The sequence below is a fragment of the Microcebus murinus genome, chromosome 25, assembly GCF_040939455.1.
Source record: "Microcebus murinus isolate Inina chromosome 25, M.murinus_Inina_mat1.0, whole genome shotgun sequence".
Classification (NCBI taxonomy): domain Eukaryota; kingdom Metazoa; phylum Chordata; class Mammalia; order Primates; family Cheirogaleidae; genus Microcebus; species Microcebus murinus.
The window spans coordinates 14608003-14625799 of NC_134128.1; the positions used below are offsets into that span (position 1 = coordinate 14608003).

At 46.8% G+C, this 17797-nt stretch overlaps 1 protein-coding gene across 8 annotated transcripts in view; it reads left to right on the forward strand.

The window, feature by feature from the left end:
- The window catches only part of FRMD4A (FERM domain containing 4A), a 551472-nt gene that overhangs the window by 337799 nt on the left and 195876 nt on the right, over positions 1-17797 (forward strand). Inside the window, exon 1 of one of the 8 annotated variants that reach the window (XM_075997558.1) lies at positions 14006-15651. The exons of 6 other annotated variants lie outside the window; for them this stretch is intronic. The gene's annotated coding sequence lies outside the window, so the exon portion shown is untranslated. Of the gene's footprint in view, positions 1-14005; positions 15652-16040; positions 16250-17797 lie in introns of those variants that run through there. One more of the 8 variants, XM_020284201.2, reaches the window with a different exon arrangement.

Consider the following 17797-nt stretch of genomic DNA (forward strand, 5'->3'; position numbering starts at 1 on the left):
TCTGCCTGTCCTCCCTCCCCCAGCCCCAGTTCATGCCCACCCTATATCCTACGCATGTATCTACTCGTGTTTTCATTACCAGATCCCCACCTGGAACGTCAAGTTCAGGAGTACAGAGTCCCAACTTTTGGGGAGTCTTTTTTGTTCACTACCTATATCCTTAGTACTAAAGCTAGTGCCTGACATGCTATAGGATCTCAATAAGTTGAAATAAAGTCATTAAATGAATGAAGGGGGATCAGTTGCCTAATTGAGAGGATTTGGCTAGACCCCTCCTTGGGTGTCTTCAGATCGTTGTTACCCTCTAGCACCAAAGACCCTAATGACAGAGAAGAGCAAAGGCTGCCCCCGAGCCCGGGGACAGTGCCCTACAGAAAGCCAGATACTCACGCTTATTGTTATTATAGAGATACAATTCACGTACCACACAATTCTCCCACTAAAGCATGCAATTCAGTGATTTGTAGTACATTCACAGAGTAATGCAACCATCACCACAATCAATTTTAGAACATTTTTATCATTCTCCCCCCCAAAAAAACAAAACCCTGTACCCATTAGCTATCATCCCCCTACACGCTCACCCCATTCCCTCAGCCCAAGGCAAACACCAATTTACTTTCTATTTATATAGATTTAGTTTGTACTTTTCCTATAATGGAATTTTACAGTATGTAGTCTTTTATAACTGACTTTTTTCATTTGGTATAACGCGTTCGAGGTTCGTCCGTGTTGTGACTTATGTCAGTACTTAATTCCTTTTTGTGGCTGAATAATATTGTGTTATTTGGACCAATCATATTTTGTTTATCTATTCATCTGTTGATGGACATTTAGGTTTCTGCTTTTACCTGCTATGAACATTCGTGTATAAGTTTGCATGTGGACATATGTTTTTAACTCTCTTAGATATGTATGTAGGAGTGGAATTGCTAGGTCGTATTGTAACCATGTGTTTAACCATTTGAGAAACTGTTTTCTGAAGTAGCTAAGCCTATTACATTCCCACCAGCAGCAAACAGGGGTTCTGATTTCTCCCCATTTCTCACCCAAGCTGCTGTTGCAGACTCCTTCTTTTTAATCTCATAGTTGGTCTTACATTCCTTGTAAATTTTGCATGCTTTTCCATAACATAAAAGGTTCATTTATTGAATTTAAATTATTTACCACCAGGAGAAATAAAAATGAGAAACATTTGGATGGTGACAATTCATTTTGCCCAACTGAGTTGCATTAGAGAAAACAGAAGAAAGCCAAAGCTGTCACGTTCAGTGTCCAGAAAGTTTCTCTTCTCTGTTTTGGTACCTCTGCATTTTGAGGATCTAGACTCTTGTAAATATGCGGGTACAAACTGAAACAGTTATCTCCTTGCTGTACGTGCAGAACTAGCATCATCACTAAGGGGATTCCTTGGGCTGCTACCAAATGTGGAGGATCTTTGGGTTTCTGCAGATGGAAATGTCAAAAAAAAAAATGCATCTTTTTGCATATGGTGAACTGAACTCCAGTCCACCAGTCAATCTCTTTTAAATTTTCAGAAATTTAAGACTATTTCAGTGAATTAAGATAATGGACGATGTTTTTCTTTATTTGTACCTCCTGAACTGTGGTTTTTCATAACATAAACCAAACTAGAGTTATAAAATACTATAATAATTGTTCCCCATCATTCTTTTACATTTTTTTTTTTTTTTTGCAGAGCTTTATTTTTTGGATGGGATCTTACTGTGTACAGGGAAAAAACATAAGTTTGCTTTGTACTGGTTAACTGTGAAAGCTCAGCTTTGAAAAAAACTTTGTGAGCCATTCTTCATAATTAACGTTATTTATTTGGATTTCTCAAAGCTGTAGTCAGGATTTTTGATTGTGTGCATTTGCTTCCTGTGAATAACACTAACAATTCATCTCTGAGTTTGAAAACTCCCACCAGCACTTTCCCCTGGCCGAAGGAAAAGGATATTCTCAGAATACTATTTTTTTTAAGTCAAATTTCAGAGGCAGCTTTCATTTTCATAATAATTTCCTTTAAAAAACAAGTTTCCAAACCAGGAGATTTTTTTTTTTTTCATGCAACTCCCAGAGGCTTAACGGTTTCATGTTTTTGGTGAATGATGCAACGGTTGCTGGTGCATGCACAGGGTGGATGAGACGGTTGGATGCAGCTGTGTGTCTGTCATTGAGGGGTGCCCAGCTGTGCACACAATTGTTTATCGGTTCCAGTTGTTATTGTGCTCAACAAAATATCCACAAAATTTGTTGAAAAAAATAATCAGTTATTTTTCCATCAAATCCTTTGCACATTAAGATATATTCACCAATTTCATCAGCATAAATATAGCAAAAGAAAAGGAAATGAAATTAGCAGCTCTGCTTCTGCAGAGTGGAGAACTGAGTTAGACTGCGTCCCAATCATCACAAAATGCAGTGGCTTAAAATAACCGGCATTTATTTAGCTTGTGATTACATATGTTGGTCATTTAGGCTGGGCTCAGCAAGGCAGTTCTTCTGGCCTCCCTCATGTATCTTTGGTCAGCAGCAAGTCAAGCAGGCAGCGTTGCTGATCTTGGCTGCACTCTCTCACCTCGTTGAGCCCTCAGCTAGGAGAACTGGGCTGTCTTAGCTTTGATTTACCTAAGATTTATCTCATCTTCCAACAGGGTAGCCTACGCTTATTCACATAACAGCTAGGCAGTGTTCCAAGAGATCAATTAGATGCCTGAAAGACCTTTTGAGACATAAGTTTTGAACTTGTATATTATTACTTCTTCTGTATTTTATTGGCTAAGGCAAGTCAGAAGACCAGTCCAGATTCAAGAGAAGGGAAGATGGACTTCACTTATAGACATGACTTTACAGTCACATTATAAAAGGTATGGATACAGGAAAAGTGAGGAATAGTGGCTGTTTTTGCAATACACTACAATCTATTTCATGACTGTCCAAGAATGTATTAAGAACACATGGAAGTGTGCCATTTTGTTGTATCCTTTGGCTGCAGGACTTTCTTTATATATAGCTTAAATGCATCTTTTGGACCTAAAAGAGATTGACTGTATCTATAACAAAGGATTTTATCAGATTTTCTCTTTTGATATGAGCAGCATGTTTCTGGCTATTCTGAAACTGACCTGAAAGACCATGCCATGCAATTTGTGTGTGTGTGTGTGTGTGTGTGTGTTTACTTTGTTGTTCTTAGCCAAGACTTCTTCCTTTTTAGTTGCAAAATAAGTAAGGTGGTTTTTCTTTAAAATTTTTATTATGGGCTTTCAAATGTCATTGCAATAGTGATGGGTTTATACAATTTTTGTTTATTTTCTTACACAAAAGACACCATGGCTTAGGATTGTTTGCACATCTATAATAATTAACCCATGTTTTAAATGAGCACCTAAGAACATCCGACACATTTTGGATTAACAATTGCTGTTTATTTTGAGCTCACTAGTTGTAGTTTACTAGTGGTTATCTTATGTTTCTGTACCGGTTTCAGCTGTTGTTTCAAAAATTAAGGTGGCTGTAATTCCAAAGGTAAAGGAAGAAAGATACAGTGGATATTAGGGAATGTGGGATTTTTATGTTGCTGATGGGAATGGAAATTGGTTCAGTCACTTCAAGCAGCAAATTGGCAATACCTAGTAACGACACACACCCTACAGAAAGCAGTTTTGTTTCTAAGTGTTTATCCTAGAGAAACTCCCAGACAGTACAAAGGAGACATGTGCAAAGATGGTCACTGCTTGCTTTCATTCAGTTATTCATTCACCCAGCAAGGATTTGCCGAGCACAGACTGCTCTCTGGGTATTGTGGGTACAACAAGGGACAGAACAAACAAAAATCCTGCCCTCGGGGGGGCTCACATTCTAGAGGAGGAAGTCAGAAAATAAGCAAAATAAATAAGGAGGACGTATTGCAGGTAAATTGGTGATAAGGGCTATGAAGAAAAATAAAAGAAAAAAATAAGAAGTGTCGTGGAGGAGGTTAAAAATGTAATAGATTATGCATGGATGGCCTCCCTGAGAACATGACGATTAGAGGACTCCCACTTAAATTTTAGGTGATCAGTGAATTTTTGTTAATTACATCGTGTACAATATTTGCAGTATATTTATACTATACACTGCTACCTTGTTTGTCTGAAATTCAAATTTAACTGGACATCCGGTATTTTGTTTGGCAATCCTCCTAACAAATGAGCCCTGGGAGGAGCAGGAAGCAAATAAACTGGACGCGATGAGAAGATGGTGAATGAATGAATTACCGGGAGACAAGCATGGCGGGAAGAGGAAACGGTAGGAGCAAAGACGTCTGTAATAGCGAAAACTTAGAAGGTCCCTACGCAAGAGAACAGATTCACAACCTGTGGTGTATTCGCATGATGGAATCCCTCAAATGGACTACATCCAAATATGCCCATATTGATAAATCTCGAGAACCTTATGTTGAATGAAAAATAAATTGGGGAAAAATAAATCTGTTCTGGTTGCATTTCTGTAAGGTTGAAAAACACACAAAACAGCGTGTGCTGTTTATGGCTACATTCGTAGTAAGCAAGGGACAAAAATGAACACGGGAATGATATGCCCCAACTGTAGGAGATTGTCAACCTAAAGCAAAAAAAGCAGTATTAGTTACAGAGCGGTCTGATACATTCTCTGTGCTTTTCTGAATGCATGTAATGTTTCATTATTTAAAATATCTTTTGAAAAAAATGCCTTCAAAAAATTTTTTTAGAAAAAAAACAGAACTTTAGGTACTTTTGTATGGTGAGGAACTCACTGCAGTAGGAAGTAACTTATGACAGTGTGAACGTTTGATCTAGCAACAATCTTCCACCGACACTGGCAGGTGACAGCTATCGGGGACCAGTGCTCGTGACCCAGAGTGGGGAACTGGGTGTCCTCACTCGGAATGTCTCACAGAGTCTCCAGCACCCTTGGGCCAGCCTGGAACGCCTTAGTGCCCGTTTCCTCATGGGCCAGGCGGAGGTGTGGACACAAGCCTTCAACCCTCAAAGCACTACTAGGAACCACAAGTAAGACAACAGCCGCCGGGACAGTGCGGGTGTCCTAAGAACAAATGTCGTGGCATTTCGTTTTGTCTCATCTGCAACCCGCCCTGGGATTTTCCCCTTGAACTGAAGACGGAACACGCTTGTCCAAGGCACCCTCGTTTGCTATTTCTCGCTGCAGACGTTTTTCCTGTATGAGATAGACTTTTAAATTCTGACGACCCCTAAAACTAGAATAAGGCGTTGGGGGCTCTACGTCCGTTTTGGCGGGGTTGTCGCTGATTTGCCGAGTGGCCTGGGGGGGGGGGTGCAAGGGTCTGCGCAGGTGGAAGGAAGCAAGGCCACGTGGACGTGGACGTGCTGCCCCCCACACCTGGCGACCAGCTGCAGCGCGCCCAGGGGCGAATGCTCGAATTCACAGCGAGCGCTTTCGTGCGACGGGCACCTTTCCCCGTGCACCCGTTGAAAGCCAACATTGTACCCCCGCTTGCTGACGGGGGGGGGGGTGTGTGGACTATTTACATGCACTTGAACTCTCTCCTAAGTCAGTCACAGATGAGCAAGGTGAACATTCTCTACAAAGGAGCGGGCACACGGTGCACTCAGGGGACAGGGATGGAATAATGGGCACAATTATTTAGGACAAGGACGTTTCCTGTGATTTACTTACTGGTGTAACTCACCTGGCGTCTCATCGCCGCTCACGACACTCGCATGTAGGGCTCACGCCAAGAACCAACATAGCGTAGTGAGCAAGGTGGTACTGCATACAGACAAAAGCTGCCCTTAGTTGACAGAGAAAAATGCAAATAATACTGACAGTGTAAATTTCATTAATGTTAAACACGTGCTCTGTGCCAAACAGTCTCTCTGTATATGCGCTATGCAGTGGAATCGTCATAGCAAGCCTATGAATAGGAAACTGAGATTAAGAGACGTTCAGAGTTTGTTAGCTTAAGGTTCTGCAACTAGTAAGCTGCTGGTCTGTGGTTCGAACCCCGGGTAGTCTAGTACCGTAGCGGTTACTTCTAACCACCCTGCGTGCGACTGCTCTCTGCGTCTTTGGGCAGGAAAGTGGATTGTAACACCAGTTTCAGGCTGCTGTGTAGACAGATGTGGAAGGCCCTGCTGGAAAATTCTAGCCGACCTGTGCAAAGCCTCAAACAGGGAGGAGGGCGTCATCGGAGATGTGACCGTGATAGCCACCGGGATTACGTCCAAAGTCGAGAAATTCCATAGATGTCTGTGTTTAAAGTACAACCAAGAATTATGCCAAGGTTGTAAACAGAGGCTCAGCCAGGGTCCGGACATCGGCCCTGGTCCTGGGTGCAATGGCTCTGACTCCCAGCGCCATCAGCAAAAATGTTCCACCGCTGAACATGATCTTTGGTGTTTCCCACTTTCCGCTCCCTCCTTGACACCCCGGTGCTGCCCACTCCACCAGAACCGGTCCTGGGACTCTTCTCGCTGGCAGCCTTCTATTGCCCAAAGTTAAGCCACAGTGGAAAGAACACACTTTTGAGGTCTTAGAGACAGAGTTGGATTCAAGTCCCCCTCTTTCTTTGTACAGACTTTTTGGCAAGTTACTTAATGTTCCTGCGCCTTGATTTCTGGTTCTGTACAATGGGAATTAATAGTTCCTACTGTGGGCTTAGTGCGGTGGCTCATGCCTACAATCCCAGCACTTTGGGAGGCTGGGACAGGAGGATTTCTTGAGGCCAGGAGTTTAAGACCAGCCTGGGCAACATAGCAAGACCCTATCTCTATAAAAAAAAATTAAAAATTAGCCTTTCTCTTCACTGTATATTTTCTCTTCCACTGAGAACTCAGTTTCTTTCTTGAGAAAATACCTGTGTGGACCTTCCAATGGTGGGGAACGTGTGACCTCAAGGTGACATGTGGCCCTCCAGATCCCCAAGCACAGCCCCTTGACAGAATCCAAACTTCGCAGAACAACTCCCTAAAAGGATTTACTGTGTAATATTTGGATTCAGTCAAAAGGCTGCACTCAAGCATCTAGAAGGCCACATGTGACCCCAAGACTGCAGGTCCCCCAAGCAAGCACCAAAACAATTTAGAATTTACTAAGAAGAGACTAAGCGGATAGATGGAAGGATATCCATTTCAAGATAGAAATCCCACCTGCTCGATTATTAAGAGTTTTTATTAGGTCCCTAAGAATGATGCCAGGAATCTTCAGAACATATTGCAGATGTCCCCCAAAAAGTGGGCTTTGGTGTTGTTTGGCCTTGCAACATGCAGACTGGCCCTGGTCCATTTATGAGGGAGACAGAGCCCACTCAGGGTTTCAGGTTGCCTGTCCTTTCAGCTGCCTTACTTAAAACAATGATATGGAACTGCATATTAATACTGGACAGACACTGTTTCCTACCATCACAGACTTTCCTGGTTTTTATTAGCTGTATGGATTTAACGGTAAAAATCTACCGGATCATGATCGTACTACATAAGAAAGCAATAAAGCAAAATTAAACACTATACACGGTGTACAGATTACCAAGTTCTGGCCGGGCGCGGTGGCTCACGCCTGTAATCCTAGCACTCTGGGAGGCCGAGGTGGGCGGATTGCTCGAGGTCAGGAGTTCAAAACCAGCCTGAGCAACAGCGAGACCCCGTCTCTACTATAAATAGAAAGAAATTAATTGGCCAACTAATATATATAGAAAAACTTAGCCGGGCATGGTGGCGCATGCCTGTAGTCCCAGCTACTTGGGAGGCTGAGGCAGGAGGATCACTTGAGCCCAGGAGTTTGAGGTTGCTGTGAGCTAGTCTGACGCCAAGGCACTCACTCTAGCCTGGGCAACAAAGTGAGACTCTGTCTCAAAAAAAAAAAAGATTACCAAGTTCTGAGGACTTGAAATGCAATATTAAGATGAAAAGCACTGCGGCGATTCCTTGCTCTTGAAGAATTCCCGACAGAGCAGGATACAGACGTACGCAAAGAAGCTTATGGAAAAGTGCTAGCGCAGAGATGCGCACTGGTTATTTAGCGCTGGAAAGAGGGGACCTTTGGGGACGGGCTCCAAGGGAGCGGGGTGTGGGAGCTGAGTTGGAAGAGCGAGTGGGAGCTAAGCAGGTGCAGGGAAGGGCGGGAGGGCCTTCGGTGAAGATGTACAGCTGAGCAAAAGCAAGACGGCAGGAAGCAACAGGTATATGCATTATCAGCTTTGCATTTGCTGGGAGGTGACATGCCAGCAGGGAATGGTGGCTGCTGAGGCCGGACGGGCAGGCGGATCCTGTTTACAATTGGGGCTCTGAGCAAAAAGGGACAAGGGTCCCTCCACGTCTGTTCACTGCCATGTCCCAGCCCCAAGCAATGCCTAGCGAGGAACCAATGCCAAGGAAATTTTGGCTTCACCCTGGGTGTGAGAGATTGTTCAGAAGCAGAACAGCCCGCGGTCATACTTCATTTTAAATAGGGAGACAATCAGGAAGAGTTTCCATCAGAATTCAGTTCTTAAAACTGTAATTCTACATCTCAAGAACATTCATTCATTTCATTCACCACTCAGCAAATATCTACTGAATGATTAATATGTGCCAGGACTGTTCTAGGCTTAGGAGATTCGGCAAGAAGAAAATAGAGAAAAATTCCTGCACTCCTGGGAGGGACAGATAATACACAAAAGCACCTCAGTAAATAAACCATATAGGGTGTTAGCAGGTGATACAGACAATAGAGACAGTGAAACAGGAAGGGGTCAGGAACAGGAAAAGCAGCAGGAGGGCAGGTGGGGGAGTTGCTATTTTTAGTAAAGGAAGTTGGGAGAGAGCTCACTCATAAGGTGATATTTGGGCAGGGACCTGAGAAAGATGCAGAGCTGGATTCCTGCTGGTAACTGGGGAAGTGCACTCCCATCAGGGGACAGTGCAAAGGCCCTGGGGCTAGCAGTGTTGATGTCTTTGGAACCTGTTTAAAATGGAAATTATTAAGCCCAGACCCAAGCTAGGAATCAGAAGCTCTTGCGTTGGGGGTGGAAAGTGGGGTGAGACCTAGGAATCTGTTTTGACAAGTCTTCCAGGTGATTCTCACGTTACTTAGGTCTGGGAACTATTGCCTTGGAGCCAGGTCCTCCCTCTCTGTCTCTAGTATTTTACCTAATCACCAATTTCCCTAAGTTTAGCTGCCCTCCAACCTTTTTTATTTTCCACCCAGATATCTCTTTTTGGATTCTAATCTTGTGTATCTCCAATCCCCATCTCAGCAAATAGCCTAACCATCTTCCTATTTAGTAAAGTCAGAATCTTAGAAATTTGCTATTTGTTATCCTGAATTCATGTTATTATTTTATAAAAAAATTTTTTATATATATTTTAGAGACAGAGTCTCACTCTGTGGCCCAGGCAGGAGTGCAATGTCATCATAGTTCACTGCAACTGGTGACTCCTGGGCTCAAGCGACCCTCCTGCCTCATCCTTCTGAGGAGCTGGGACTACAGGTGTGCAACACCATACCTGGCTAGTTTTTTTTTTTTTTTTTTAAATTTTTTGTAGAGATGGGGCCTCAACATGTTGCCTAGGCTGGTCTTGAACTCCTGGCCCATAGGGATCCTGCTGCCTCAGCCTCCCAAAGCACAGGGATCATAGGTGTGAGCCACTGCACCCAACCTCATGTTATTCTTTAAGAACCAAACTGTTTGCCATTATAATCTGGAGTAGGTCTGACTTTTACTGGGTGGAAGGAGAAATCGTCCCCTCCCAAGTCATGACTTGGTGACAGTTTCCAGCCCTGTCCCAACTCTGAGAAACTGGCCTTTTCTGCCTGGGGCACGTATTCTCTTAAACCCTGGGCTCTTCCTTTTGGCTTTGGGGCTTCCTTTCAATATATTCTTGTTGCTCACTTGATAGATGATCGAGACTGATCGAATGATAGCACCTGTATATCAGCCTTCACACTGTTAGAAGTTACAACCGAAAAAGGAATATTTGCTGAAAATCCTTTCCATTCAATTTCACAAATATTTCTGCCTTAACTGCCTTTTGCAATGAGGCAAGCGGCCAATCAGTAAATAAAAATGATTTCTGCTGGGATCTAGGAGGGATGCAAGGCCTCCAAATGCTTGAGCATTGGAAGGGAACATGCGTGAAGGTTAAGAATACCAGCTCTGGAATCAGACAGCTGGAGTCTGACAATGGGCAGCTGCCCGTTTATGAACTATAAGGATCTGAGGTAGGTTATCAGACCTCCCTGAGTGCTTTAATTCCCACACTTATAAATGGGGTTAATAATAGTGCTTATCTATAGGGCTGTTGAGAAGATCGAGTTATTATATGTAAAACACATAATCAGTACCTGGCTCTTGTAAGTGTCAATTGAGCGTTAACTATTCTTATTAATGTATATTTCTCAGTAAATAAACTGAAAGGGTTTGCCAAGAGAGCTAACCTAAGGTCCTTGAGCATCCTTATAACGTAACCGATTTTATTCTGTGCTACTCACTATAATAGAGGTGCTCCCAGGGGCTCTGCATTGCATTAATTAGCTTGTGATATTTTTATTGATTCTTGTCCGTGTTTCAGAAAGCCTTACCCTGGGTTTTTATTTGTTTATTTATTTATTGCCATGAATTGAGGCAGGACTCCCAATCAGAAAAAAAATAATGAGCAACCATCGAATGTAGTGAGAACACAACAAAATTATATAGTTATTTTTAAAAGGACATGGCTATTTTTTCAAATAAAACACACATTAGATCATTTCTTCCTATACCCCAGGGACCATGGTTTTAAGGACTTGATTGCAGGCCACGGGAGGAGACGCTATTCTTTCTTTTTGATTGAAGTGGTTCAGAATTGGCCTTTCGTTGACCTGGGAGTGAGAAGAAAAAAGGATTGGGTATAAAAATATAATAGGGTTCACTTGAAACCAGCCAAGCACTAGAACCTTCCCCAAAGGGGTCTTTCTCTGCTCTTAAAACCTGGTTGAAATATGAAAGGGAAAGCATTATTCACCAGAAATATAGAACATGGCGCATAAAGCTATGCCCACATGGTGCAAGTTAGGAATTAATGGATCAACACAGCATACTGTCAACTCCCAGGGTCCATCTGACTTTGGGATTCCGTCCATAACTAATGGTTTATATAAAGTCAATCTGTGGCCGTGTCTCCTGTGATTGCCAGTGTATTTGGTGCGTTTTGTCCGTGGTTTGTCAAATATGGAAGATAAGAGCTCGGTGCCTCAAAAGGATGGCTCTGGTTTCAAATCTGATTAGCAGAATCATCTCAGGTATGTGGCTTCGTCTTTTTAAACCCTGGCATCCTCATCTGTAGAAGAGGGACACAATAGTTCCCACCTCCTAGGAACCCTGTGATGATTACATGAACTGATGTTTGGAAAGGTCTTAGCCCTGTGCCTGGGCACAGAGTAGGTACTCGTAGTAACTGTTACAGCTCATACAACGGTTCATCATTGTCCGTGGTGTGGTTTTGGAAATACTATGTGTTGAACCCATAGTCCTCACAAAGCTGGAGAGGTATTATTATCAGGCTCATTTTAAAGGTGAGGACAGCAGGCTTAATGAATGAAGACTCATTTGAAGTCTCGCTGGACGAAGAGTCCAGGGCTGACCCATGCTGCTATTGGCTCCTAGGACAGGATTATGCAGCCCGGGCTCAGGTAGGCTCAGAACCTGAGCCTGTCATCTGTCCTCAGCGAGCAGCCATGTGGACACACAAAAGCCTGCAGTGGGAGCCACCTTGCCCGACCTGCAGGACCCCTGGCTACAATAATATCAGGGCTGAGCAATTGTCTCCTAATGGCCTCGTGTACTGCCCCAAGCTTGTTAGGGACGCTTTGGCTTCAGACCCCAGACTTTATTACCCTTTGCACTCGCTTGCTTTTTTTCTCGGTTCCTTTATTCTACTCGGGATTTAATTTTTTAAATACCCCAGATTTTACAAAGCGCAGCAGTAGAATAAAAAACTGGAGTTTCTTTTCATACAAACGTATTTATTTGGATTTTTTTATATTTCAAATTATTGATACATTCAAAGAGTCATTTTAATCTCTATAATTTTTGCTAACTGTGTCGAGTCACACCCGACATCTGAGTGCAAAGGGTTAAGAATCTGGTACTTTTTATTAGTATAAAAGGTATCATTTTCGCTCCACAACTTTGGGCATAAAAGAAAAAATCACATTAATGTGTTTCTCTAAACCCAGTTAATTCTGACTACATCCTCACTTGTGTTCATCAAGATGGCCAGAGTTGGTTCCCTGTGTCCTCTTCGTCAGCTCACATTGTACCTCAAAACAGGGAAGGGGGCTCTTGTCATCAGGTGAACAGTTGCCACGAAGGTGCTCGGTGCCCAAGGGCTTGCAGGCCACTTGAAGGCCCAAGACTCTGCCCCTCCCAATCAAAGCCAGGGATCCTTTGTGGTGCCTAAGACACACCTCTGGGAATGCAGACACACCGAGACCCACATATTGTACCCTCAGATGACTGCCTCTCGTTGATGCCCACAGTAGGCAGAGTGTCTGCTTGTCATGTGCTCACCATCCCTTCCTTCTTTGGGGGGCGCTACCACCCTTCTCCATCCCATCTTGCCTCCCCCATTCCCAAGCCTCCTCTCCTTCCAGAGTTCAGCTCTTTGCAAAACAAAGCTCCTTAACTCTGTGTGAGAGAGGAAAGGGGGGGGGGCAGGAATCAGGTCTCAAAATCCTGCTTGCCACTTAGAATAGTGAAAAAAGAAAGGTATTTGTCCTTCTTTCTGACCCTTCTCTGGCAGTGACAGCAAAAACGCAAGGCGAGTGTCCGTAAACCAGCCTGCCACGCTTCTCTTTTCAGCAAGACTCTTGAAAAAGTATCCAACTCAGGCTGGAAATGCAAACACTCTATATTTTTTAATCACAACTACATGTCAGGGCTAGTTGGTGGCCCCACACGTTGCAAAAAGCCCTTTGATTCTTTATACGTGAATTCTCAGTGGTGGAACTGGCCACTCTTCGAGGAACCATTACAGACAAAACTTATTATCCATCGACTCCAAAGACAAACGCTGGTGAAACAGGGGATCTATTTCTTTCTTTCGGGGTTTCATTAACTTCCAGGTAACTTCGGTTTGAATTTCATTTCCTTCACCAAGGTTTACCATGGCCTGTTCCTCCAAGTACTTCAAATTCTTCAAATACAATTTTTGTTCCTTCACTTCTGATCCATTCTTAGACCAGGCTGCAAACACCAACGTCTCAGGGAATAAAGAGATCAAGTTCCAGTCGAGGCTGTGGGGCTACAGAGAGAATAAGATGCCTACAGGCTCTTGTGCTGGTATAGCCAGGCCCTGTTCTGAGTGCTTTACACAAATTAACTCATTTAATCTTCGTAACAGCCCCATTTCAGAGATGAGAAAACTGAGGCCCTGAGAGGTTAAGAAACTTGCCTAAGATTGCACAGCTAGTAGGTGGCCCGGGCAAGATTCCAGCCCAGGCAGTCTGGCATCAATGCGTGCCCTTAACACAGGGCTGTGAATAGTGATCTATGAATTGATCGATGGTGGCTGAGTGATAAGAAGGAAATAAACACGAAGGTGATATAGAAAGTTGGGGGGGGGGATGGGAATCAGCATGTGCTGATCACTGAAGGTTGTCCGGGAGGCAGCATTTGAGCTATTAAACAAAACCTGGAGGGTGACAAGGAGCTAGCCACCCAGAGAGTGGGGTAGGGAGGGTGACAGGCCTTCCAGGCAGGGGGAACAGGAAGTGGAAAAGCCACAGGAGAGCAAGAGAGGTTCCAGGGCAGACACGAGGCCTGTGTGACAAAGCACAGGGGGGGGGCCGGGAGAGTGACGTGTGAGGGAGACAGAGAGGGTGCGAGAGGAGCAGAGAGAGGGAAGCCACCGTTCTCTTTAACCAAGCACAGCAGGGCTGTGACCTGCGTTGCGTCTCCAGGCCGGGCTGCTGGGTGACCAGGGGGCTGGGAAGAGGGTGGCGTAGCTAGAGGAGGGGGGATGGCAGGGTCTCTGGTGTGGTCAGGTGGCAAAAGATAAGACCGGATGGACCAGGCAGGCCGGGTGCCCAGGACTATCTGAAGGAGTGTGCGACTCTGTTTCCAAGGCCAGGGAAGCCCTGTATAGGTTTTAAGCAGAGACGTTACGGGATCCAATCTGAGCTTTAGGAGAACTGCCCCAGCTAGCGCGGAGGATACATGCGAGAGAGACAAGACATGCTGGAGACATCCGGTGACAAGTGACGTGCACTGAAGGCGGCTGGGGACAGCGGTTACTCTTTCGTCCCCAGGCACTGTTGGAGTGAGTCAGCCAAGGGGCTGCTCTCAGGGAACTTTCAAGAGGTGTGGATGAGGACGGGACTGGCGATCAGTTGCATGTGAAGAAAGAGAGAAAGGAAGGAAAGAGATAAGACCCTTCTGTTCTTTGGGGGAGGAGGAGGGAGCCATGCAATTTAGTGAGAGAAGAGGATTTGCCAGTGGGACAAGTTCAAGTTAGGACACACAGAAAACTCCAGCGGCCAAGATGGAAAAGCAGTAGGTGTGGACGTAGATAGAGCCCAAAAACTCCTCTAAGGATGGGGAGGACATACTGGAAGAGAAAGAGAGGTCTGAACGTTTCCTCATTGCCTCCTCCTAGGTGTCGGAGTCAAAACAAACCAGAACTGTTGAATAGCAATAGTCTGCTTCCAAATAAATAATATTCCACCCATCTGAGGGCAGCAGCATGCCAGGAGATAGGGGCTTCCGTTGCATTGCAAAAGAACTGGGCTTTGCATGCAATCCATCCTCAAGAACTCCAAAAGCACCAGAAAAATCTCATTCAAACCTGGTTTCCCATTACTCAGATTCAGATCATTAAGTCAAGTCCCCAGGGACCCGTTAGGTGATCATGACAGCTTGCAAACAACATTGATCACCTTTTTCTCCAACCCTGATCTTACACGAAGTTTCCTTTCTATTGACTGTCAACAATTTTCACCACTGATCTTTAGGAAAAAATACAAGACCTAAGTCTGGAAAGAGTTCATCTTCAGTCGATTGGAAGGTAGAATGTGAGAGATCTCTTTTTTATTACAAAGTTTGTGAGACTTCACAGCCCACTGGAGCCCTGGAAATGAAGGTTCTAGATCTCCCAGGGCCTCCAACCGTGGGGGGAGGAAAACCAGTCTCTCCCTTCCAGAGTGGATGCACTTGCGGTGGGAGTTCGAGACTGGAGTGGTCCTGGAGGGAGATTTTTACCCCTGAAGCAAGTCAGCTTTTGCTCAGCGGATGCTGGCGCCTGCTTCTCCCTTTATTTTATCCCCGTGTTTTGACAATTCATGAAAAAAAAAATGTGTCTAAGAGCAAATTGAGCTGCTCAGGCAATAAACATTTAGACACAGAGTGTGAATTGAGTTATTGTTCTTGGTGGGGGTTTTCCCAGAGTTTGTTTCTCTTTTTTGGGGAGGAGAACGTGCCAGCCCCGTCCCTCCCCCGGGTCTGGCTGGAAATGGAAGTCTCCCTTTCGCGGTGATGGTCGCGAATCCTTGACAATAGCCCCATGACTGGGTCATCTCGCAGCAACTTCCATTTAGGAGTTGGGGGGAGATTCAAATTCAAGACAATCGGGCTGGGTCCCGGGGTCAGAGCTGCTGTGCCTTCAGCCGAGGAGTGTGCGTCTCTGGGCTCGCAGGGTAGGCGAGGGCCCCCCGCGGGGGGTCCGGGTGGGCTTGGGGCGGAGGGCGCAGGGGGTGCGCGGTTTGGGGACCGGCGCGCCGGGCACCCCAGGCGCGCGCGCGGCCGGCAGCCGGGCTGGGCGCGAACTTTGTGTCGCCCGCGGGTGCGGCGGGGAGGGGCCGGACGCGGAGCCGGCTCGGGCCACTCGGGGCGTCCCCGGCTTTGCGGGCGGAGGCGGGGGCGGGGGCGGGGACGGGTGGGCGCGCGCTGCGGTCCCGGATCCGGGGCGGGGGCGGCGGTGCCCGGCTCGCACACGACCCAGCGGCCGCCCGGGGTGGGCCGGGGCGCGGGGGGCGCGGGGCGCGGGGGGCGCGGGGCGCGCGGGCGATGGGCTGACGCGCAGGGCCCGCGGCGGGGACCGGATCGGGGCGGGGGCGCGCCAGCTCCGGCGGGCGGCTGCGGGCGCCGCGGGGCGGGAGGCGGCGCCGGGCGCGGAGGCCGCCTGCTAGGCCACGGCCTGCGCCGCCGCCGGGGCGGATGGGACGCCGGTTCCCGCGGACCTGCCGCCTCCAGCCCCAAGTTCCTCGGCTCCCCGGGACGCGCGAGAAATAGAAGGTAACGTGTCTTTGTTTCCCAGCGGCGATGGCGGGGAGGCATTGATTCTGCAGCGCTTCTCTTTCCGTTTTTTCTTTTTTCCTGCTGGGCCGGGGCAAAGGGACATCGCGCTAATTCCGGGCTGGGGGCTTGGAGTCTTTTATTTCGCGTATGTTACAATTTCGAAATGCACACCCCACGTGGGGCACATAGTACGCTGCCGTGTGCTGCCCTGCCCCCTCCACACTCACACGCTCTTTCCCTGGGCGCCTCAAATCGCACACGCTGCCTCATTTACCCGGGGAGACAGGAACGGACATTGCTGTGGGCAGAGCTGCATGGGTTCTTTATTTTTTTTTAATTTTTTTTCTGGAAGTGGCAGGGGAGTCCTGTCCTTTGGGTGCAGGAGGGGCGTTTCAGACAAGGGTGGCAGGAGGCCGGCCGCTGACCACAGGCTGCCTGGGGCCGCTGAGATGGGCTGACTGCCTTTTTACATTCCAAATGGCTGCAGCAACTTTGATGCAGAGAAGAGGGGAGTGGAGAATGGGGAGAACGGGGGGGAACCCCCTTTAGCACGTGCTCGTTTGAAATTGGCTAAATGCATCGCTTCTGTATCGGAGGCAGCTGCCCAAATGTCGGTGCACGCTGAATTCTGCACACATGACCCGGTCCTGCCCGCTCCGTGGGCGCTGCGTGCGCTGCCTGTGTGTAGCCAGCGAGCCGGCGCCTTCCTCGCTACCCTGTGACCGAGTAACTGCTCGGTAGATTCAGGCACATTCTGCGAAATTTCCCAGGGATGGCTGATCTAATAATAGCTCTGGCGGTGGCTTCTTAATACACATCCCCATTCTGAAGGATGCAGTCATGCCAGCCACCCGTCCCCCCCCCCCCCCTGGGAAGCGGGGCTTGCTGAGAAACGAGATCCAATGCCGGTAAAGGACTCCCTGACCCCGCCGTGAATGGAGGAGCCTCTGTCTCCCCTATGAATGGAACATCCCAGCAGAGGCTGCTACCGCCGTTCCTGGCTTCGTTCAGATACTGATGAAAGGGGTTGCTCAGAAAACCTAGATAGGCACATCTGTAAATGCAAGCTAGCCGGTGGTGGCAGCCTGTTCCATTTTGGACTGACATCTGCATCCACCTGATTGAGGGTCCCCTTCCACCCCCCGCATCCGTAAGTGTCGTCCTTTTCCAAAAGCCTGACTGCTAAGTGGGAAAGCACCGGAGAACCCAGGCTGCCAGTTTCACCTAGGCAAGCCAGTGCTGAGTCCCGGGAAAGTACCCAAGGAGTCGCAATGGTCTGCCCCTTAGACTTTATGGGATTTAGCTACATGTGGCATCTTTAATGCACACAATGTGCTTGGGCGGGGGTCCTGTGTAGGGGAAGAGGACACATTTCATTGTTTTATTTCTCGTCTTTAAATTGCATCAAGCCCATTCATTGCCATAGCGTTCGGCCTCGTTTGTGGTGGAGCGTAACTTGAACAGAGCCAGAGACCAAAGCCTCAGATGAGCAGAAATCTGGTTTTGAGTCTCAGAAGTGTTACTTGTCTCTTGCAACCTCGAATG